The 25,997-nt window shown below is 36.0% G+C and overlaps 1 long non-coding RNA gene across 1 annotated transcript in view; it reads left to right on the top strand.

Annotated features, from left to right (window-relative positions):
* Positions 1 to 25,482, top strand: part of LOC140596722 (uncharacterized) — a 58,417-nt gene extending 32,935 nt beyond the window's left edge. Inside the window, exons 2-3 of the long non-coding RNA XR_011998624.1 lie at positions 13,424 to 13,595; positions 25,439 to 25,482. This is a non-coding gene — a long non-coding RNA (uncharacterized lncRNA). The remainder of the gene's footprint in view (positions 1 to 13,423; positions 13,596 to 25,438) is intronic.
* The last annotated feature ends 515 nt before the right edge of the window (positions 25,483 to 25,997 follow it).

Below are 25,997 nucleotides of genomic sequence, written 5' to 3' on the forward strand. Positions count from 1 at the left end.
TTGCCAACTTAACAAAAATAAAAGGAATCAAAGAAGAGTACTATGAATAATTATAAGCCAACAAATAGTTTGGCCTAGATGATATGCACAGATTTATAGAAACACAAAGACTATTAAGACTTAATCATGGGATCCCTGGGTGGCGCAGCGATTTGGCGCCTGCCTTTGGCCCAGGGCGCGATCCTGGAGACCCAGGATCGAATCCCACATCGGGCTCCCGGTGCATGGAGCCTGCTTCTCCCTCCGCCTGTGTCTCTGCCTCTCTCTCTCTCTCTCTGTGACTATCATAAATAAATAAAAAATTAAAAAAAAATTAAAAAAAAAAAAGACTTAATCATAAAGAAATAGATAATTAGAATAAAGTATAACTAATAAGGAGATTGGATCAGTAATCAAAAACTTTACAACAGGGATCCCTGGGTGGCACAGCGGTTTGGTGCCTGCCTTTGGCCCAGGGCGCAATCCTGGAGACCCAAGATCGAATCCCACATCTGGCTCCCGGTGCATGGAGCCTGCTTCTCTCTCTGCCTGTATCTCTGCCTCTCTCTCTCTCTCTGTGTGACTATCATAAATAAATAAAAATTAAAAAAATAAAATTAAATTAAAAAACAAAAAAACAAAAACTTTACAACAAAAAAAATCATGGGCCAGATGGCTTCAGTGGTATATTATACCAAACATTTAAAGAACAATTAGGACCAATCCCCTTTAAACCCTTCCAAATAATTAAAGAGAAAGGAAAAGGTTCTAGCTCATCCTATGAGGTCAGCATTATCCTGATATCAAAGTCAGACAAGACAACCTGTGTTTATGGATCACATGACAATATTGCTAATAATACAGTACTACCCAAAAGCAACCTACAGCTTCCATACAATTCTTATCAAATCCTTATATCAAGTTTTGCAGAAATATAAAACTCCAAGCTAAAATTCACATGTAATTTCAAAAGAATGTGGATAGACAAAACAGTCTTGGAAAACAACAAAGTATACGGATTTATACTTCCTTTTCAAAACTTACTATTTATGTTAGGGTATTCAAAATAATGTGTATTGTTCTAAAGACAGATACATAGACTAAGAGAATAGAATAGAGATTCCAGAAATAAATCTTTGCATATATTGTCAAATAACCTTTGATAAAGGTGCCAAGATTATTCAATGCAAAAAGGACATTCTTTTCAACAAACAATATTGAGAGATATGGTATCCTCATGCATAAGACTAAATTGGAACCATTACCTTACATTGTATACCAAAACTAAAATGGATCAAAGACAAAAGCATAAGAGCTAAAACACTTAGAAGAAAACCTAGGAGACACACCTCATGACAATGGATTTATCAATGACTTCTTGAATATGAAACAAAAAGCACAGGCAACAATAACAACAAAAAGAGAAAAATTAGACTTCATCAAAATTTAAAACTTTTATGTATCAAACACTATCAAGAGAGTAAAAAGGACATCTATAGAGTAATAGAAAAAATTTGTAAATCATATATCTGATAAGAAGTTAATATCTAAAATTATAAAGGACTCCTGCAATTCAGGAATAATAACACCAAACAACTCAATTGAAAAAATATTGTCAAAGGACACAAATAGACATTTTTCCAAGAAGACCCACAAAATGCTAATAAGTACATGAAAGTCCAATATTACTAATCATTATGGATATGCAAATTAAAAATCATACTGAGATATCTGTTCACACCCATTAGGATGGCTTTAAGGGAAAGAAAAAAAGAAAAGAAAGAAAGAAAGAAAGAAAGAAAGAAAGAAAGAAAGAAAGAAAGAAAGAAAAAAGAAAGAAAGAAAGAAAGAAAGAAAGAAAGAAAGAAAGAAAGAAAGAAAGGGCGAGGAGAAAGGATGGAAGGAAAGGACAGCAAAAGAAAGAAGTAAAAACACCAAGTGTTGGCAAGGATGTGTGGAAATTTTAACCATATGCATTACTTGTGGAAATGTAAAATGGTATAGCTTCTGAGGAAAATACTATAATAATTCCTCAAAAAAATCAAACCTGAAAATTATCTTATGACCTAGAAATTCTACTTCTGGGTACACAGAATTGAAAGCAGGGACTTGGATAGATATTTGTATAACAATTTTCATAATAGCATTATTTATAATAGCCAAAAGATGGAAACAACACAAATATCCATTAATGGATTAATGGATAAATAAAATATGCATATCCATATGATGGAATATAATTCAGCCATACAAAGGAATAAAATACTGATACATGCTACAAGGATGACCCTTGAAAACATCCTAAGTGAAATGTGCCTGACACAAAAGGATAAAGATTGTATGATTCCACTTATATGAAGTACCGAAGAGTAGACAAATTCATAGAGACAGAAAGTAGAATGGTGGTTATAGTTACCAGGGGCTGACAGGAGAGAGAAGTGAGGAGTTATATTTTATGGATACAGAGTTTCAGTGTGCAATGATTAATTAATTGTTCTGGAAATGGGTGGTGGTAAGGACTGCACAGCAATGTGAATGCAAATGTGAATTCCCAGTACCTTATAAGTCCCCATCTGTTCATTTAGATTTAAAGAATACAAAGAAGGAAATAATATTCAGCCAAACAGCAGTTGAAAGAGACATCTCACATCTTAATGTAGTTTCCATGCTATTCCACTGCAGAGGACACACTGAGATGTAAGATGTGAGTTTGAGAAAGCTCCATATCCCTTCAGTGCAGGGTACACATTCTCTGATACACCACCTGAGAAGTTACAAAGTCACATGTCCCCAGTAAATCCCATCAATCATGAGTTTCACTGAAAAAAATGTTGCTATAATCAGTACAGCGTGGAGCTGATGACATTCCACATTATCCCAATTTACTAGTCTGTGGAAAGTATTAGAAGATAGATAAGGTTCATATCTATCTTCTCAATGTCTCTGAGTTTGGGTTACACTTTCACACCAGCTGTTTACCTGCAGATGTCATTCCAGATGTTTGACTCTGGATCTGGAGGTTGGATCCTCCAATTATAGCACTAAACTTAAAGGCCTAGAATACAATTCGGCACTTGGTTTTGCAGTGACATTTTAAGTAGTTTTTGCCTGTCAGTAACAAAGTGAGTCAAATCAGCCATAGCTAGACACTAAATAAAGAAAATCTACACAAAGTGGACTGTCTATGGTAGAATTAGCTGCGCACCTCTGTTGGGTTCCAGATAGACAGACATACTGTAAGAAGGGCAGACAGGAAGACAGCATAGCAGGCAACATACAACTATACAAGCAGATAGAACTTTAGAGTCAGGGGTTCAAGTAGATGGCTGGCAGGATGACAAGATGAGTTAGGGACAAATGGGGCTAGGCAGGGCTAGGTAGGGGTCCACAGAAGCAGACTCTCAAAAATCCCCAAAATGCTGAGGTGTAAGAAAGCCAGAGATAAAGGAACAAGCCAGATGACCCTGTCCTAGGTGTGGGCAGGGAAGGCATCTTTTTTGACAGTCATCTGTGATCAACAAAGAATAACTAGACCTAAAAAAGAAATAAACCATTAAAGATATTATAAATAGTCCTTCTCAATGGTGATGTCAATAGACAATGTTAAAAGATTTAGGTTCCCTGGTTGCTTTCCAATAAAAGACCAACCCTACAAGCCCTCAGTGGCAACCCTGTGGGGAACCCTCTCACTTCTGAGAGCTTTCTCTATATCTTTGTTTAATAAACTTCTATCCCTTTACTCACTCACTGTTGTCCACAAGATTCATTCTTCAACTATGTGAGACAAGAAGCTAGCTCTCTCATATCAAAGATATGGCAATGAGAGATTGGTAGCAGGTACTTTGAGGAAGCTTGGATGTTAGTCATCAAGTAAGAGTTAGTAGGACTCATTTCTTGATCTAAGTTTCTGAAGATCTGGGGAGACCAACATATCCAAGGCATGGTCCTCAACTCAGAGGGACAGCTTACCAATAGTAGGACTCTTATAGTATCTATGGGGAGAAAGACAAATCAGGATACCAACCCCTGGAACTGAGGTGCAAAGCAAGATGAAGAACATCAGTAAGACATTTAATGCTTAGTAAATAAGCTAACTAACATGTACTCTAAATTCTCCTCAACAGGATGAAAATATGTCCTTATGGTATTGATATAAAGATGGATACATAGACCAGTAGGATAGAATAGAGAGTCCAGAAATAAATCCTTGAGAGTCATACATTCCAACTGTGGTAATGACCCAGACCTGCTGATGGAGCAGTCTCCAACATCATCATTATTATCGTATTGTTAGGATACTTAGTTGTCTTTAACTTCCCCTCTACATTCACCATTGCTCACAGAGTTAACTGATTATTCAGGAGGAGCTGCATAATACTTACTAATTTTTAGTAAATTCAAAGAGAAGGAATGTACATGATATCAAGAATGGGAAAATGTACACTTTCATCTGCTTCTCATAGAATTAACTGATACGATATTTTTCAGAGGGCTGTTTAGCAGTATCCATCAGTGTTAAAATTCCTATCTATTTGATCTAGAAATTCCACACCTAAACATTTTTCCCGAAGATTGTATGAAGGTACAAGTCTAAAGACACTGATTAAAAACTTGTTAAAACCAAAAATTAGAGACCCTACATCATATAGTTGTGATGATGACTCAATATATTAATACTTACAAAGTGCTTAGGATAAAGTCGGGCATATAGTAAATGTTTGTTGAACAAAATACCACATGTAACCTAAAAGGCAGAATGGACAATAAATATTGTCTTATTTAAACAATAGAATGTATGATGCTCTTAAAAATAATGAAGCAGATATTCATAAAGATATGTTGAGTGGAAAAGTAGTTTACATAACCACTTATAATGTGATTCTATTTTTATAAATATATATGCACAAACTATGTAATATAATACACATAGACATAGTTATATTATAAGGCTGTTTTTCCTAATTATTATAATCAAATGTCATACATTTGAGTATTATGCTTGGCAAATTATTAATTAATTTTGAGTTAAGAATAAAGAATAAAGTTCTTAGCATTCCTTCCGTGTCTCTGAAGGACTAAGAGGACTCTGCATGCTTCATTTACGATACAAAGGTACAGTAGTACCAGATAATTCTCACTGAGCCTCCGGAAAACTGGAAACTTTGGAGCTCTAAAGAGTGGCACTGTAGCGAAAGAGACAATCTGTGAGGTTGTTGGGGACAAATACTAAAATCAAGCACTTGCCACCGTCTTTAAAAGAATATGACAATAAAAAGGCTCAAGGTTTCTGAAGATATTCCTATCATCCAAGCCATAGGAAAAGCAAAACACAGTCATAGAATTCCCCAGATGAAAAAGACCAGATGCTGGGTTGACCCTGAGAACGTGTGTGAGTACTTGAGATTGAGGGGAGCTGAGAAATCCTTCATAATTCCCTTAATTATTGAAGTTTGTTTTACTGAAGCCCTGATTTTACAAGAGAAGTTTCCTTTATGTAAACTGCAAGGTAAAATGCAATTTTTCAATTTTAGAATTTTTCCCCGCAAGCTAGTAATTCTGACTATTTTCTTTCATCTCACATATCCTTCTCACTTCTGTTATTTCCTATTATTGTATATAAAACTTAAGTTGATTGCCTCACATTTTCTAAACTGAAAACTTCTTGGAGTAGTGACCATACATCCTATTTCATAACTCCATCATAGTTTCTAAGGGCACATTTTCCATATTACTGTATTTCTCTAAATCTTAACTAAATGGGTAAACAAAACTCAGCTTTAATAGGATTAAAGAACAGAGAGTGAGGCCCAATCGTAGTGATGGATGGCATGATAATTATGATTTTTTTACCATAATAATCACTAGAATTTTAATGCAATTAGAAATCTAATTATTTATAATTGAAATTCCTGCTGTCCATTAACATACTTATCTGAATATATTTAGATTTCCCCAATGTGTTATTTTTATTTTCATATTTTCGGCCTAGAAAAAAAATGCATAGGGTACAATTAATGTTTGCCCATAGGAGGCTAAAGTCTCTATTGTACATGAAATTTTTATAACTAGAAACTTAAAAGCTTTGCCGTCGTTCTGAGATTTAAGAAAAGTACTGCATGTGGCTTCAAACATTCTTCTGTTTATATCTAGAAAACTATTACAACTCCTTAAAAAAACAGAAAACTATTAGCGCCACCAAATATTCAGAAAAAAACTACACTACAATCAAGTAAAATTAAAGTGCATCTTTTTTTTTTAAGGCTCAAATGTTAAGACAGATTTAGAATTTAGCTCAAGTAATAATTAGAGTCAAAGTAATGTTAGCCCTAAGAGCCTTCTCTATGCTAATATCAGTCCTTTAGAAACAAATGAAAACCATAAATGAGGAGTAAATAGTTTCAACTGCACTCCTCTTAGTCACTTTTAATAATGTACAGTTTGTATTTTTGTTTTAGAATTAGGTGAATAGTAGATATTTAGCGGCTCATACTTTCATTTCCTATTATACTTTGTTACCCACCCCAGTTCCTTCCAGAGTCAGTAACTTCCTCAAAAATAACTCCTCAGAGGAGTCACTATGAGACCAAGGTCACTGTTTCCAGTGATTCCGCAATTATCTGAATTATATCTCTAAGGCAATTTTGCTCTTTGATCCCGGTTTTCAATAACATTTCCTTGGCTTCTAACTGTATTAGTTTTTAAGAACTTGCATTTTCCCCCACAAGATCTAATGACCTCTATGTCCGCTTAGAATACCTCTAACTTTTGTTTAACAGCTTAGAACAATGCAAAAGATACTTGAGAAAAAGAAATCACTTAAAAAGGCAACAATAACAATAACAACAACAACAAAACATTGGTGAGGCTTATTCTGAAAATCTTGATTTTCATTGTGGTTATAAAGGTTTGAAAAGGTTTAAATGGGAGATATGAATGTGTTTTCAACCTTCTGGATCCCCCAGTTATTTTAGTCCCGCTCCCCTCCAGTATTATGTTTTACTTCTCTATCCACTTGGATATGTGAATCACTGACCTCCAAATAGTAAATCTGACGTGAGTTATTACTGCATCATCTTTGCTACGACTCTGTAGTTATAACATCAAAGACAGCTTAAATGTCACCAATTCTATCTTAAAATCATCACTATTAATTTTCTGACTGAAATAGATAGAGATGTTTGATTCTCATCACATATTTGGATAACTCAGCTGGATGTGTATACTGGACAATATAAGTCATTATTCTGAATTAGTTTTAAAATTTTGTGTATGATGCTTATTGACAATGAATATAGTCTCCATCACCAGGCAACCAGATTCTTGTGGAAATGGATCCAGATTTTCTGGGATGTGAAGCTTAAATTAGTATAGGGCCCTTTTAAAATAAAAGAACAAAAATGATAAATAAAAATTAAATATAAGCATGAGTGTTATTTAGAGTGAACAAATAAATATAATACAATGCAAATATAAAAAGAACTGTGATTTACTGAAAGTATCATAAAATCCTTAAAATAAAATTTTTTACTATTTGTGTTTAATAGAATTCTAAAATTCATTTTTATGCATTTTTACTATAGATCTTTAGTTACTTTTTGAAATGACAATTATTTTACAGCATCTTTTTTTCTAAGGAGAATATATATGTAGTTGAGGTTTGCCTCTAGAGTGCTTGATTGAATTTTTTTATTATTATTGTTGTTGATGGGATGCATCAACTGTAATTGGTAATTATAGCACTACTATAGATTTGGCTTACAAACTCATGAATCGTGATAAGTTCTACTGTGTGTGATCTTCTATCCAAAATAAAAATAGTGCGTTGTGCATTTAAAATGGCATATGAGTATATTCCTGACAGAATTTATGCCCTTAGTTGGCATCTTTAAGAATCATATCCTTTGCTTACAGTTTTATGCATTTAATGGTAAGAACAATTTTCCACTTAGTAGTCTGTGGTTCCATACATTTCACCTTATTTCATCTCCACTTCTCACATATTCTCAGTGGTGCCTATTACTTTTAAACATAATCATATTGCAAGATGACTTCTCATCTCTGCACTTTTGGACTCGATGCTGAGTGGGGGAGGGATCCTCGCAGTGGAAGGTAGGCATATTCCTGGAACCCACACCTAGTTTTGGATAGCTGCAAACAACATAAATATATTTCACTCAACCTAAACTAAAAGTATTTTAAATTCAACATCCCTTAATTGAATCTTAAAAATGCCTACCATCACATCACACCAATACACACAAGGAGGAGTTCACATTGTATGGGTCATAGCAGAAGGAGCAGTGGACTTAACTGATTGGAATAAACGTATCAGAGTCAGCAAAAATATATGGCCATGTGAGGATGTAGTTCTAGGGTCCATTCCAGAGTCCTGAAAGGAGTATATACAAGTGCATTTTATTTAACATCTACCTCTGCATATGCACAGTATTTTAAGCCCATGGTTGGCCATTTTACATATATCTCATTTTATTCTCTCAATCAAACTTGAAATTTTGGAAATAATCTTACAAGTAATAAATCACAAGAGTCAGTTAAGTAAAAAAAAAAAAAAAAAAGAGTCAGTTAAGTTACATGATTCTAAGACTCTTCAAGTAGTAAATGATGAAGCCAGAATTTAATTCAGGTCTGTATTTTTCTGGAGCTCATATTAGGCTCTTTATTCAGGTTGGTCATAGACATTAATGGGTAAAGTAATTGATGCTTTATAAAAAGAAAATTTCTGAACCTTATCCCAAGGATCCCAGACTATTCTGATAATGATGGAATGAGAACAACCCACTGAAAAACACTATTTTATATCATGCTACTCTAATATATTTTAATTCCTTAATGCTTACTAAAATTATGAACCAAGCATTCGCATACCTAGTTAGAAACCTTCCCTCATATACTTGAGCCCATATACTTGAGCCACACGGCTCATATACTCACACTTGAGCCACACACTCATATACTTGAGCCACACGGCAAATCTTTAGCTCTTCCTAAGTCCTATGGCTGACATGAGTGGAGGAAGATAATTTCATTTCAGTCAGGGAGGTGATTCTGGAAGTGAGCAGCAGAAAGACAATGAACTTCAAGAAGATAAATCAAAGGTACTCAGGGAGCCCATGAATAAGAAAATGTGGAAGACTAAGACAGGTGAAATTCATGCTACAGAAACTTAATCTTTCATTTATTTACATGGTATATACAGGACCAGTCACATAAGTAAAAGCTTCTGTGTTCACTCTTCCCATTTATTTTTAATTTGGTGGGAGGCAATAGGAGTAGCTATAGATATATTTGTTTGAGAGTGGAAGTGGAAGCCTATAGAACTACTTTTGACCCACCTGGTCATGGCGTTTTCTGACATAGATGAAAGTAGTCCATGTGATCTGCCTGAAGAATTGGTGGAGGGACGCCTGGGTGTGTCAGCGGTGGAGCATCTACCTTGGGCTCAGGGCATAATCCTGGTCTGGGTATAGGGATAGGGCTCCCTGCAAGGAGCCTGCTTCTCCCTCTGCCTGTATCTCTGCCTCTCTCTCTGTGTCTCTCATGAATAAATAAATAAAATCTAAAAAAACATAGCTGGTGGAAACCTTCCCTTTTGCAAGGCCAAGCAGATTATTTCACATATATTTTCTTAAAATGTATTTTCTTATTTATTTATATATTTATATATTTTTTTACATTATTTTAAAAATTTTAATAGGCTCTGCACTCAATGTGGGGCTTGAACTCATGACTCTGAGATCAAGAGTTGCATGCTCTACTGACTGAGCCAGCCAGGTGCCCTTGAAATGTGTTTTCATTGCATTGTAATTCTCATCATTATTATTAAAAACATTTAGTAAGTATTTTCTCTACTCAAAGTAATATGTTGACAGATGTAGTACTTGTCCTCTAGGCAGATTTGGCAATTAATTAAAACTACATGACCTTATTGAGCAGAACAGACTGTCCCTTTTCTTCATTTATACTAATGACTATTTTGCATACAACTGGTGAAATATAAACCCCAACAAACCAGGTCAGAGGCTTGCATACCATCCTTTTACACCTGGTGGGTTTTGCCCACAGTACACAATGAGTCAGGAAATAATAATGCTTTCTCTACTATAGTATATTATAATTCTATCTAGCTCCTACTGAGGTTTACAGGCCTAGTGAATTCACAAAGATGACCTTAGTGAAGAATATTAAAAAAAAAGGAAACAATTCACAGAAAATTTATTGGACCATTTGGTGTCCTCTAGATTTTTACAAAATCAGGTGTTTGACAAGATACGATGCTAGATCTACAGACTCAAAGTAGCTACAAACAAAGCACCCTTGCAAAAGTATTCTGTAGTTAATATACTGTCTTGATGGCCACATGGGGTTTGATTTTCTATACCATGTTGCCAGAAAAAAAAAGAGTTTGAAAATTTACACAGCTGGGTTTCAAACAAATCCTACTTTGTCAAGTTTAATTTACAGGAGTAAACTCCAAGCATGGACTAAAATTGAACAACATTCTTTTGGCATCAGATTCAGCAATAAATGTAAAGGCCAACAGCATGCATATACACATGTACAAAGGACAGGAGCACCTGCTCTCCACCTGCAGAAAAGACTACTGGAAACCCAGGTCAAGGATACAGAATGTGACTTACAGCCCACTAAGTCAATTTAATGAATTCTTTTTCCTCAAGAGAGAAGAAAATTGGTGTAGTTAAAATAACAATCCTTTAGTGTTCTTAGAACTAAATCTCTAAGGATCTCCTTAGGAATGTCTATCAGACTGTTCTAAATTAGTCATCATTAACAAATATTTATATATTAATATTAATCAACTTACTGTTAATATTATATCAATTTTTTTTACCATTGCATTAAGGTGTAATCAGCATATGACATATTAGTTTCAAGTGTACAATATAATGATCCAATATCTGTATATGTTGCAAAATGACAAAATGGTCACTACAATAAGTCTAGTTAACATGTTACCATACATAGTCACTATGATGTACATTATATCCCATGTTTATTTACTTGTTTATATCTGGAAAATTGTGTCTTTTCCCCCCTTCCATTCATTTTGCCCATCCTTTTGGCTCTGGCAACCACCAATTTCTTCTCTGTATCTGTGGAGGTTTTTTTTGTGTTTGTTTATTTTTTAAGATTTCACATAAAAATGAGATCATGTAGTATTTGTTTTTCTCAAACTTACTTCTCTTAGTATCTTGCCCTCAAAGTCTATCCATGTTGTCATAAATATGTCAATTTATTATTAATCTACTTGAGCTCTGAAGGGGACAGGGGATATGCCATCCCAAAATATTCCACTTTGGCATAAGACTTATTTTGAGTCAAAGGCATTTGAGTTCCTGAAATTTTTTGTCTTCTACAAGCAAAACTTCCTCAAATAGCTCAATTTTCATAAATCCCATCCAAAGAATTCTTTTCTTGGAGACAAGAAGCCAGCATTATAGATGTGTGTGTGTGTGTGTGTGTGTATATGTGTATATATATATATATATATACACACATAATATTATATATAATATAATGTATTATATTATTAAAATTATATAAATTTAAAATTATATAAATTAAAATTATATAAATTATATATATAATTATACACATATTTATAATATATATTATATTATATGTGTTTGTGTGTGTATATTATATATATAATATATACACACACACACAAACACACATACACATACTATATACACTACTATGTATACACACTATATATATAGATATAAATATATAGATATACAGATATGCATGTCTTAACAAACCCTAATGTATAAGGAAGACATATAGTCCAATGTGTTTTTAACATTTGGTATTATAATTCTTTATAAAGCTAAAACATAAAAGAAAAGAATGAGCCAACCTAATCTGATTTTTGGGTTAAGTAGAGAGCAAACTACTACCACTACAGTACTCTAATAATGATAATAATAATAGATAATTAATATTGAGTTTTGATTTATTAGGTGTTATGCTAAATGTTTTAGATATATTATACTTTTAATTTTTACACATGTCCAATGAAGTAGATAGAAATTGTATTTTAATGAAAAAGTTAAGTTTTAGGGATGTTTTGATACTGTATGTAAAGAAGAAAACAGCAACAACAACAACAAAAAACTACCTTTTTAGTTTCAATGGCTAGGGCCTGCCTGAACTGAAAACCTGAAAAAGAGACAGATAATATAACAAGAGGAAAACAAGAAAAAAGGAAAAAACAAAAACAAAAAAAGATTTAAGCACACACATACACATGGGAATTCACAAAGAAATACGGTTCAAGGAAGTAGCCAGAATTTGTGGGATATATACTTCACCTTAGGCCGGTCAAAGAAAAAAGGATTTGTGGGGCACCTGGGTGGTTCAGTGGTTGAATGTCTGCCTTTGGCTCAGGCTGTGATCCCGGGGTCCTGGGATCAAGTCCCACATCGGGCTCCCTGCATGGAGCCTGCTTCTCCCTCTGCCTATGTCTCTGCCTCTCTCTCTGTGTTTCTCATGAATAAATACATAAAATCTTTAAAAAAAAAAAAAGGAAGAGAAGAAAGGATTTGGGACTTCTGGGAAGGGGAAGGTAAATTATGGAAAGGGAACTAGAAAGCATGTTGTAAATGAGGGTTGTTTTGTAAAATTTCTTAAGCAGATTTAAATGGGTAGCTCTTCCACTGATGAGTTGTTAAGAGACCTCCTCCTGCCTGGTAGAGGAGAGAGAGACATTTTTTTTTGCAAATGGCAATTTCCTTTATAAATGTTCATTTCTTTTACAAAAGGGAAACTTATGCTCTCTTTTAGAGCTTTTCTTTTATCTGCTGCTCCTCAATTGCCTTCAGCTCAAAATGGTCCTTATGCCAAAGAAGTATATTTTGGTTCCTTCCCTTCAATACTTTACTAACATTATATAACTAACAAGTGTGGCACAAAGATTTGACATCTGGTAAGCTATTTCTTAATTAAGGACATTGTACAACAAACACACATAATAATCTGATACATTTAACAATACATATTCTATGATCCTTCATGGCCTTGAAACATTTATGGTGAAATACTTCCTCCAAATCACTATAAATTATAAATTGGAATGATATTTGTAAAGTAAAATCTCACTTATTTGCTAGGTTTCCTGAAAGCAATCACTTGTCTGGCTTATTCACACATCCACTGATACTAACATAGATGAGTCCATTAAAAACCTGGATAGATCTTCTCAACAACTTTCCCTCTCTATCTGTTCATGGGCTGTAGACATTTGGGGCTGGGTTCTGGTGTTCTGGGTTTCAGAAACGAAAAGGCAATCAGACTGTGGAAGGGAATGAGGAATTGTTTTTTTCTAGTAGGCCTCTACTAGAACAAGGCAGCTTCCAGAAAGGAATTAATGACAATAAGTGTTGACTAATCTGTTTCCCAGAAACTGCCTTTGAGCAACACCAGTCAAGACAACCAGAGCCCACTGACCACAAGGAGGAATAACATTAGCAAGAAAGAAGAACAAGAAAGATCCTAAAAATGCTATCCTAATGGCTCATTCCTACACAGCTTAGGTACCAGAATACTGCTGAAGGGATATAATTTTGCAGAGGGTAAGAATTTTTGTTCTGTTTTATTCTGCTGCTTGAATTTATTTTAATAGAAAACACCAAATCCTTCTATTTCTCAATTACTGATGAAGTACAGAAAGCAAAGTACCTAAATGTAAAGAAAACACTTTGAATTTTTAACCTGGAAACTAAACAGACCAGTAATTTATAAGTGTAAATAATACAATAGGCACCTTGAATAGTAGGACTTTGTGAACCTAAAGATACCGTAAACTAAAGCACTTTCACATTTTATTCAGATGCATTTTTATTCAGACACATCCTACACCAGAATTTGTGTATTATTTTCATTTTTCAGGGTGTAGAACATTATGAAACTTTTCAGTAATGCTGACATCATCAATTCCTCATCTCCCATAAAAACTCAAAATTAAAGAGTCTTGACATATTTGAGTATTCATCTCTAATCCCTCTGGCTCACATCCTGACTCAAAGCTTTAAAATTTGCTGAAAGGATTTTAACTATCAGAAAAGATTGTATGAAGTGCTCTTAAAATCTGGTGTATCTAAGAACCATCTGAGAAACTTGTTAAAATGAAGGTTTCTCTTATCCCTCCAAGTACATTGCCAAATTTAGCATGTTTCATGTAATTTAAATAACGAAACACCCTATAGGATAAAGGCCAACATTATTTCTTTTCTTTTCTTTTTTTTTTTTTTGTATATTTTTTTATTGGAGTTCGGTTTGCCAACATATACTATAACATCCAGTGCTCATCCCTTCAAGTGCCCCCCTTCAGTGCCCATCACCCAGTCACCCTGTTCCCCCCCCCCACCTCCCCTTCCACTACACCTTGTTTGTTTCCCAGAGTTAGGAGTCTCTCATGTTCTGTCCCCCTCTCTGATATTTCCCACTCATTTTCTCTCTTTTCCCCTATAATCCCTTTCACTATTTTTTATATTCCCCGAATGAATGAATCCATATAAAAGGCCAACATTATTTCTATGAGAAGAAAACTATTAGGATTTTCTTTTTAAAGATTTTTTTTTAGTTATTCATGAGAGACACAGAGAAAGAGACAGATAAAGGCAGAGGGAGGAGCAGGCTCCTCACAGGGACCCCGATGTGGGACTCCATCCCCAGACCTGGGATCACACCCTGAGCAGAAGGCAGATGCTCAACTGCTGAGTCACCCAGGCATCCCTAGAATATTTATTTATTTATTTATTTATTTATTTATTTATTTATTTATTGTTACTATTTAAAAAGATTGTATTTATTTATTTATGAGAGACACACACACACACACACACACACACACACACACAGAGAGAGGCAGAGACACAGGCAGAGGGAGAAACAGGCTCCATGCAGGGAGGCCAATGAGGGGACTCGATCCTGGATTCCAGGATCATGCCCTGAGCTGAAGGCAGATGCCTAACCACTGAGTCACCCAGGGATCCCTCCCTAGGATTTTTAAAAGGCTAAAATAAACATCTAGGTGAGAAACTGTAGCAGATACAATGCATTTTAAATGTACTTTTGGACAACCAATACCGAAAGCAATGAAAATAAAGACATTTTAATGGTGTTGGATGGAACTCTCTTAACATATAGAATATTGGACTAAGGAGAAAAAAAGCATCGTGGTGAATGAGAAGTGTAAAAAAAGAGAAAAAGCACATGTGGGTTTTACTAGCCTTTCTTTACATTATTTAGCAAAAAGAGTAAATAATGAAATATCAAATTAAAAATAGCACATTCTCATCTTTTATAACTTATCAAATTATTTCCCCACATCATGGCATAGGTAATATAGATTGGCTAGCAGTTTCAAATAACTTTTTCTAGAAAAAAAAATGTTGTCTATAAAATATAAAAAGTTGAAATGGGTATTTTTAAATCCCAGATCTCTTTTGAATGGATCACTGCTCCTCAAAATAAATCCCCACATGTAATGAATTTGTGTTATATATGATGCACACTCAATTAGTTGGATGACTGAATATTTTGCTCAGATGTTAAATATATGGTCAGTACCAAACTGATCATTATTTATATAGGAAATAAGATTTTTTGTGTGGAGTCTATAGAAATACCATGTTGGAACAGATCATTACCCAAACAATTTTTATTTCACAAAATAAATAGTATGATCATTAAAATGAACTCTAGGAATACAATACTTGGAGCAGGTAGTGTATTTCCTTATTTTTTAATCTTTGAAGAGCTCATTGGTTCTATTATCAAGCCTGAAAAATCTTAAATTATTAAGTGAGTCATGTACATTGAGGAATTACTTTCTCATGAATTACTGAAACACTTGATTGCATTAGTAACAAATTCATTTCACTGTCGTATTTCAAGCCCAACCTTAACTAAATCTATGGTGCAGAGATAGACCTGCCGCAGTACCAGATTTATTGATAGAGTTTTAAGAGGTCTCTGCAGTATTCAAATTACTTTATATTCATTTAACACATTTGCTCTAATTAAAAAGTAAGATTTCACTTTCTCCAAAGTCTCCCTGTGTGTATGCTTGGGCCATTTAGCTCAAAAGAAAAAGATCAAGTGACAGATCAAAAGAAAATGTTAAAATATAAATTACATGCTTTAAGTTGCTTTCTCTGGATTTAGAAATGCTCAGATAAAAGTCGAAATTTTAGGGAATGGCTCTTGATTTTCTGTATTTTAATTTTCCAAGTCAATTATACTTTACATATAGGAAATGTCTCATGCATATTAGAAGACATATGGGTTTTCAATTAGTTCTAATTGAAGGGAAGCCCCCCATTGTCAAGATATTTGTAGAGTCAGTTGAGACTGTGCAATGTTAGTGGAATAATGAAATTATTTCAAATTCATTTACTTCTCAAGTTAAAACTAAAGATTTCCCAAAATGAGAGAAGATAAGACAAACTCTTCATCTCATCTTTGAAAATAGGAATTATGGGGTTGGATTCTGACCTAATCGTTTAGGCTTAACATAGGACTATCTAAGTATTTGTTTCATTTCATGCTTTTTCTAGCAAATTTCTTCTAATCTACATCAAGTTCCAAGGAACTTACGACTCTCTGAGTAGGTAGACAAAAAGCACTTCTGCTACACAGAGCTGCTACCCAGAGAGCTAAAGAACCTTAATCACATTAGGTTTCCTTCTAAAACTCCAAGTGCTCTAGAGAATTCAGTCATAAGTATAGTTGTTCAGCTTAGTGATAACAAATAGCTAACGAGATGAAAGAACTAACCAGTTCCCTTCATTCACCTACACAGCCACTGATTTCAGTTATTTTTTTTTCATTCATTCATTCTTTCATTAAAGCTCCATGATGTGTCTGGCATACTGTGATGGACACTGGGGTTATTATTATGTATAAAAGAAAAGTACCCATCAAGGAATTATGAGGGTGCATTACTTCATCATTTTGCAGATGTGACATCAGTTCTAGCAGAACATTAGAATCCAAGAAGATGTGCTGTTGGGCATTTTAAATATTAAATATAATGATAATAGTGAAAATAATCAAAGAAACAAAACCCACAGGTATTGGGCAGATAATAGAAGTGAATAAAGAGGTCAACAGGAATTGTGGTGGGCTTGAAGGTATGGCAAGACTGGAAGAATTCCTGCTCTTGTCGCCAAATCTGAGTTTTAAGTGGGGGTGATAATTGTGATTTCTTATGTGACTCTCATGATGTTTCATCTAATAATTGCTCAATTTAAAAACCAAGTGAACAGAACATTGTGGTAGCCAAACATTACTTGGCCTGCGCATTTGAACCAGCAGCCATCATTTATCACATTTCATCATAAGCCCCAAATCATCAAAATTATTGACATCCTATGTTGTTTCTTTCTCTAAACAGTAATAGTTTGGTGAGTGCTTTCAAGCAGAGTATGTGTTTCTACACATGTAGATCAACAGATTTATTTGTGTTTTAAGAAATACTTTTGTACTATATATATTATATTATTATTATTATTATTTTATTTATTTTTTTTTTTAGAGAGGGAGAGAGGCAGGGGATAGGGGCAGAGGGAGAGGGAGAACCTTAAGCAGGCTCCACGCCCAGCATGGAGCTCATCTCAAAGCTCAATCTCACAATCCTGAGATCATGACCTGAGCTGAATTCAAGAGTTGGACACTTAACCAACTGAGCCCCCCAACACACCCTGTGCACATTTTTAAAGGTTACTTTTAATAATATATTTTGGAGATCATTTCCGGTAAGTAGGAAAGTAGGTTAGTAGAACCTGCAGAAGTAGGTTAATTACACTGACTAGTGCATTCTGTTTCCTCATATCGATACATCATACATTGTTTTGACCATTCTCTTTTAATTGGTATTTAATTATTTCTAGATCTTATTAAAAGTAATGCTGCAATAAAATAAAATATCTCTGTATGTGCATTTGGGTAGTCAGGCTCCTCTTCCAGACTCTCTAGGTTAAAACGAATGACTGAAACTGTTCTTTACCAGTCAGCTAAGTTTGGGTTTCTAGGTGTGTCTGCTGGTAATGTGATTAGGCAGGTAGGTAGGAACTGCTATTTTGGTCTATTCTGGGTAAGGCAGCTGTTGTAGCTCTGAGGTTGGGGATTGCAGGGGGTGATATGCCTTTCACTGAGAACAGTTTGAAAGGACTCTTGGATTGGCCCCCTACCCAAATGCAGTAGGATGGGTACCACAGTTACCTGGATTCTTGGATCAGGCTTACTAGATGGTCAGGACTGAGTACTGTATTCAGTAATCAATGGAGTTATGAATTAGCTTTCCCTGCCCTTGCAGGGCTGCAGGATGGGACCCAGGGCCTGCATAGCTATTTGTCTGGGAACTCAAATCAGATCAGAGTGTATTCTAAATTCCCCAGCAGATGAATCCACCAGTTTCTCTGCAGATTGGCAAAAGCATAGGCTGGGCTGTGTGTTCTAGTGCCACTGTACATAAGGCTGTAGAATGGGTTCTGTAGCTTCCTGGGTGCTCTGATTAGATTCCCTGAGAAGATAGGTTGAAGGTTGTATTTAGCAATTAGCAAGTCTATAAGTTTGATTCCCTGCCTGAGTGCTGCAGGAGAAGCAGCTCTAAAGCCAACAAAGCATGTTACCTTAACTCAAGCCAACCCACACTCCAAGTTTCAAGCTGATCAGGTTTTCTTTGAAAAAGAAAATATTTACCACCTGCCCTTCTCTAGGCTCCAGTACCACTAGACTGCAGAGGAGTTGTCCCCAGCCATTTTGGTCAGATGGAGCTAAAGGACATTCCATGTGGATGGGGCTATGTCTCAGCTCCCTTGCCTGGGTGGTAGTAAGGCAGCAGGAGTTGGGGGGGTACAGAGTGAAGGGCTGCTCTAGACTACTCTCAATTTATCAGATAGGCTGTTTGGAAGACCCTGGTTCTACCCACAGATTCAACTGCCAATCCCATGGTGCAAGATCAGAATAGGGGCTCCCATAAAGCAATCCCAGGGATGGGGTGGGCTGGTAGTCCCTTCTCGGTTCTCTTTTCCCACTGGAGCAACCAGAGGTCCAAGAGAGTTCTCTCTGCATGGTGCTGACTGTTCTGGGGGAAGAACAACGTGGTCAGTGTGTATCTCTTCTCTTACCCCCTAATGCCAATGGGTCTTGGTCCCTGAGGAGCAGGGAAGTGTTTCTCAGTGGGGGTCCTCAACAGCTCTTACTTCTCCTTCTTCTTCTTGTGAAGGAAGCAAAGGAAGGAACTGTCTATCTCACTACTTTGGTGACATCACTCTCCACAAGCTTTCTTATTGTTTTGTTTATCTGAAGGGTGAAAAAATTATATGTCATGATATTTTTTTCATTGCTACAATAGTGTATGAGTTTTGAATTTTTTAATGTTGTATGTTTAATTTTATGTATATAAAATCCATATTTCTTATCTATTAATTTTCTCATTTTTTTATGGAAAATTTATTATACACTTTGATATTAATCCTCTTTCTGTTACATATGCTTCAAATACCATATACCAGAATGCTATTTTGTTCTTCGTTTAAAAATAAATAGTTATAAAATCTGCCATGAATTTTTATAATGGCATAAGGATTTTTGTTAATTTTGGAAGATCTTATCATGAGATTATTGTATTTTGCTTTAATTCTAAAATATCTTTATTACAATTCCATTTGAGATTTGTTTCCATACATTGTGTGAGATAAAAATCAAAATTAATTTTTTCTTGCAAATAGATTCCTAGTAATTCCAACATCACTTAGGCATTACCGTCCTTTCTTCATCACCTTAAAGTTCCTCCTTTACCATGTGATTTATTGTTAATATTTTCTGGTCTGCATTTCGGTGTGTTGCATTCCATTAACCTATTTGTCAATTCCCATGGTAACACTAAACTGTTTAAATAACAATAGCTTTTCCACATATTTTGATAACTTGTAGGGCCAGAATCAACTTTGCCCCCAGAGTGTCACATTTTCATTGAGCACAGACAGATTTCCCTACTTCACTCCTATTTTTGCCAATGCCAGTCTTTTCAAAGATAATTTCCTCATCTTACATGAGGGGGCTTATTTGGGATGCTTTCCATTCAACAATGCCTCTACTCCTGCTACTACTACCACTGGCTACATGTTATTGGGTGTGTATTCTGTGTCAGCTAACTTTCTATGTATTTTAAATATTGACAGTTTTCAATTAAGGCTGTGCAAAAATCTTTTCAAGTATTGTAGCAGATAGCAAGCACTCTAAGCATATTTTCTCAAATCCTCTTACCATTTTCTTGCACACTGGCTTCCCTGTGATTACTATCACCAGCCAACATCTGTATCTCTTTGTGACAAAGCTAGACTCATGTTGCCAGACTGTTTTGCCTTTGCACAGGGATAGGCAAGTTCTAGGGACATTCCTCTAGGATAGCTTTAACCCATGACTCTCAATGCAGAATATAAATTTTCTGGTTCCCTATCTCCATGCCAGCTCTGAGGTGAGGCTTCCCCTGTCACCATGGATCCCCTGTGGGACCAAAGCAAACCCTCCTCTGTATTGTAGTGGTAACTCCTCCTTCCCTTTTCTCCCCCCACCCCTTCATTTCCTTGCCATACTTTCCTAGGAATACTTCCTAATAAATCACTTTCACACAAAAACTTACCTCAGTATCTGCTCCTAGGTTACGTATTTTAAGACAGTTATAATGTTAAGTCCATATTAAAAAAGAAAAACCAAAATACTGAGAGTTTACAGATCAACTCAATGTCACATAGAAAGTAAGTGGCAAAAAGGACTAAATCTTATCATGAAATTATTCATAAATTCAAGATTTTTGGATTTAATTTACACTTGTCACTAAAAGTAATCACAGATCAGACTTCTCTGGGTGACTTCTAGTCAACCCACAGCTGCTGCCAGTGCACTCTGTAGTATCTGCTGTTACAGTCCCGTGGGTTCACTCTCCAGACAACAAGAACTAGAGAGTGACAGTGAAGAGTGTGCTAGATGGTGCCCTTTAACCGGATTCTCAGACCACAGTTGTCTGGACCTTCTTTCCCTTGTGCATCTAGATTAGAGTTGGCCACAATAGAAACTTGAGTAAGATCTGAAAGTCACAGTCATTGTTCTCAGAGAGTGTTTGCAGTCAGGTGCAATGGAGACAAATGCAGAGGGGCCCTTCTTTTCTTGTATGTCCCATCTGTGTCTCTCCCTTCTGCTGGCCAGCACGGACCCCCAGCTCACCTTGATGCTTGATGGAGGAGATCCGCCAATAGTACTAACAGAGGTAAAGTTCCAAAGACCTCTGAATGAGCTCTGCTTTTGTTACTCTCCTTTGGCTGCTGGGTGTACCTGGCTCCTTGGATTTTGCTGAAAGTTGAGTCATTCACCTGAACTGTTTTTTCAGGAGGATGGGCTAGTGACCTTTTTATTTATTTTTTCATTGCTTAAATACACCATCCAGATTTTCACCTTCCCAGCTTCTCCCATCTTATGCAATATCTTATTCCAAGTCACTTAGTCCCTTCCTGCTCAGTAGCCATGCTTCCCTGATTGAACTCTGACAGATGCAAAAGTGTTCCATATCGAGAAACTTCTAATTGATACTTTCTCCCAAAACACTTGAAATAACACCAAAAGGAGAAAATCCTTATAGTTTTTTTTTTAATTTTTATTTATTTATGATAGTCACAGAGAGAGAGAGAGAGGCAGAGACATAGGCAGAGGGAGAAGCAGGCTCCATGCACCAGGAGCCTGACGTGGGATTCAATCCCGGGTCTCCAGGATCGCGCCCTGAGCCAAAGTCAGGCGCTAAACCACTGTGCCATCCAGGGATGCCCTTATAGCTTTTTTATAGTCAAATATAGTTTATTTTCTTTATTCTGAGCATTTTAGAAGTATCTTCTCTGCACATGCAAGATCTCTTTTCCCAACAAAGGCTGTACTATTTCTCTTCTAACTTCCCTCTTTTCTTTTTTGCAAATGTAAAAATACTAAAGGAAGGAATTCTGAAGTAAAAACATGCTGCATGCCTTTTCCTCCCTAGATTTTTTAGGAAATTATATTGCTTTAATCTTACTTAAGAACTGACACAACCGGAAAATTAAGAATCTATGAAATCAACTCATGCCAATTCATGAGCATAAAGCTTGACAATCAAATTATGCAAACAAGGGAAATTTTTAAAAAATAGTCTGGGGTATATTAATAGTAATTTTTCTTTTACTGATAAGAATCTCACCATTTTTATGGGTTACTATGGAGTTAACTTAAGGCATTTAATGTTACAGTAAAAAAAAAAAATCAATTTTAGATTCCTAACTGGGAGGAGGCAAATTTGAAGGATTTAAATTAGATATAAATAGTCAATAACTGAAATATTTCCATAATGATGAAAATCATTAAAATGATCTTAAAATGAAAAAAATAGGCTACTATCCTCACACTACCAATTGACCTAAATAAAAGGTTCTAATTTTATCACAGCAAAAAAAAGAAACTAATGTAAAATTTAGGACGTCATGACCCTGGAGGAAATCTCAGACAGGCAGCATATTGGGTTTCTGTCCTGTGTAAATAATTCTATAAGCACAAAAGCCCAAAGAGTTTCATTACAGCAAATTAATGTCAGGGGAAGAATAAAAAGTGACAGAAAAATGGAGGGAACTCAAGAAGTCTAGTACAGCAGGGACCCTTACAAGGCAGATTTATTGTGTCATAGAATGGAGGAAGTCACCTAAATGGAGGAAGGTATGGAAAGAACTGCTTTCTATCCTTACTTTCCAAAGTCTGGGGTAATTAAAATTGATGATAGTTTTCTCTTACTTTTCCTATCCATGAAATCTCAAATCCATCCAAAAACATTTAAAAAAAGGAAAAAAAAGAAAGAAGTAGCACATATAATTTCAGTGCTTGCAAGGAATATCCCTAAAGAAAATGCAGAAAATGTTTTGATAGAAACATAAATGGAGGTCACAGTAGGAGAAGTTGGGAGTAAAAAGTCATAAGAAAAGTTGGGGTTGGAATATAATGTTGGAATAAGTCAGAAATGATGGGTTGAAGTTAATGGTATTAGTTTACAGTGGAAGAAGATGTGCTTGACAAATTGTGGTGAGGGTTCAGGGTTGACAGATCATGCTCCCATCTGAAGCATTCTCTACGGGATCATTTTTTGTGGGTCACATTGTAGCTCTTCTTTTTCTTCTCCTATAATGACTAGTGAGGCAGTGAGTAGAGATAGTAAAGATTTAATAATAATTTTAATCAAATTTGAAGTTGAAGCATTAGCCTGGACTAGTGTAAGGCAAAATAAGAGTTTAAATGCAAAACTCAAGGAGACACTTACTCTCGGGGTCATGAAAAGGCTGGTCCTGCAATTGCACGATCCTGTCAGTGAGCTCTTCCTTAAATTTTGTGCATCAGGTCCCTGCCTTGCTTTGCCAGTACTCCTGGACCTGAGGATAGAGAGTGTATGGAAATTCGCTGAGAAAGTAGAATCAAAGGAAGAAATTTTAAGCTAGAGGAGAGAGATATACACACGTCTGTGGTCACCTGAAGCAAGAATTTGGGACACAGTATTAAGGGAGATGTTAATCAAAGCAGGTGGTTCACTTCAGAAAATTTAAGCACATAGTATTAGTCATGTCCTGAGAGATACATCAGAACGGGTGACCAGCAGTTTGAAAATAGTCATATATAGAAATCACAGGAATTGGAGTTCTAAGCACGATTCACAGAGTAAAGACAAAACTAACTTTAGAACAAGGTAATGGTTAGTTTTAAAGACATTAGGCCCCAACAGGGACTAGGAGAACTGAAATAGTGACACCAGTGTGAGAAATTGGCTATCCGGTGAGGCCTTGGTCAAAGACACAGGATAAGACCTCACCTGTCAGATGGTTGAATTGTTTAAATGCTAAAATTTGGGAGCCCAACTTATTCCCAATAATGAACAAACTAGTACTGAGATGTGGCAGTACTGAGCTTTTAGTCAGGTAATCCTAGCTGACCATAAAGAAGAATCTTAAGGATAGTGAACTACAATGGGCAGGATGATGATCTACCAAAAACTGTTCATGCTCTAGTTCTCAGAATCTGTGAATACAATAGATTACATGGAACAGGCAGTAAAATCATGGTAGCAGATGGAATGAAGATTGCTAATAGACTAACCTTATATTACTGAGACTATCCTAGATTATCTGGGTGAGCTCAAAGTAATCCCAGGTGTACTACAATATGCAAAAGAGACGCAGAAGAGTCAGTATCAGAGTGATGTGATGTGAGAAAGCCCCAACTGGCCATTTCTAGGTTTGTAGATGGAAGGGGGTAAATGGCCAAAGACTGAAGGCAGTTTCTAGAAGCTGGAAAAAGAAAGAAAATTATTTTTTTCCTAGAGCCTCTGGAAAGGAACATAGCCTCATTGACTCTTTGATTTTAGACCAGTGAGAGCCATTTCAGATTTCTGAGCTCCCAAACTATAATATAAATACTTCATTTTGTTTAAACTAGTAGCTTTATGTTAATTTGGCACAGCAACAACAGAAAACTAATACATGAACCAAGTCATTGGCGCAAAGTTGATACAATCCTTTCCTCCATCTCCTAACACACATACTTTTGGTCTCAAATTCAGGCAAAGGAAGCTGATAAAATACATAACATCTGAAGTGAACACAATCAAATTTCAAAATCCAAGAGACAAACTATGGGATTAAAAACTTTATTTTTTTAAGATTTATTCATTTGTTTATTTATTTGAAAGAGAGAGAGAGCTGGGGGCGGGCAGGCAGAGGAAGAGGGACAAGCTGACTGTGCTAAGTATAGAGCCCCACTCGGGGTTCGACCTCATAACCCTTAAATCATGACCTGAGCTGAAACCAAGAGTCCAATGCTTCTTAACAGACTGAAACACTTAGGCGCCCCAGAATTAGAAACTTTTTAAGTTTATCTTCTTTAAGAAGGCCTTACTTCATATGGAACACAAAGAACTGGTTAATTTTGGGTGAAGAGTAAAAAAGAACATTTCAGTTGAGGGGTTCTTCATAAGCAAGAGCAGAAAGTTGGGAATGGAATAGAAAGGTAATGGTGGGGATCCCTGGGTGGCGCAGCGGTTTGGCGCCTGCCTTTGGCCCAGGGCGCGATCCTGGAGACCTGGGATCGAATCCCATGTCAGGCTCCCGGTGCATGGAGCCTGCTTCTCCCTCTGCCTGTGTCTCTGCCTCTCTCTCTCTCTCTCACTGTGTGCCTATCATAAATAAAAAAAAATAAATAAAATTAAAAAAATTAAAAAAAAGAAAGGTAATGGTGAAGAGGACACACAGATCTGGAGGAGAGCGCATGTGAAGAATGGTCATTCAGAGAGACAATGACTGTGTTTTGTGTGAGTGGCACTGTCTCTTCATTGATCAATTGTCATTCATTGAAGGTCTATTATGCACCAGGCACCATTTTGGTGGTGGAGATACAGTGGTAAACAAGACAGTAAGGCACCTGATCTCCTACAGCTTACCTTCTAGCAGGTAATGTATTTTTTAGGAAGTGCTTTAATTGACTATTTATTTGTTTTATCTCATTAGTCACTACAACCACCAAACAAGGGGATAAGAACTAGGGCATTCTCATTTTACAGGTGGAGCACAAAACTGCTCATGGTTTTCTTCAAGGACACCTAACGGTAGGTGTTAGTACCAGAATTTGAACCCAAACTATGTAAATCAGAGTGTGCATGCCTAATTACTATGCTGCCTGCTAACAAGTAGAGAAAAGTTCAGGTGGGTAAGGTAGCCCAAATAGTTGGTGACTTTAATATGTTAAAGTTTTTTTTTTTAAGATTTTATTTATTTATTCATGAAAGACGCACAGAGAGAGGTAGGGGGAAAGCAGGCCCCCTGCAAGGAGCTGGATATGGGACTCAATTCAGGACCCAGACCACTCCCTGAGCCGAAGGCAAATGCTCAACCGCTGAGCCATCCCTGTGTCCTTAA

This window comes from Vulpes vulpes, unplaced genomic scaffold (genome assembly GCF_048418805.1).
Source record: "Vulpes vulpes isolate BD-2025 unplaced genomic scaffold, VulVul3 Bu000000631, whole genome shotgun sequence".
In the NCBI taxonomy this organism is placed as follows: domain Eukaryota; kingdom Metazoa; phylum Chordata; class Mammalia; order Carnivora; family Canidae; genus Vulpes; species Vulpes vulpes.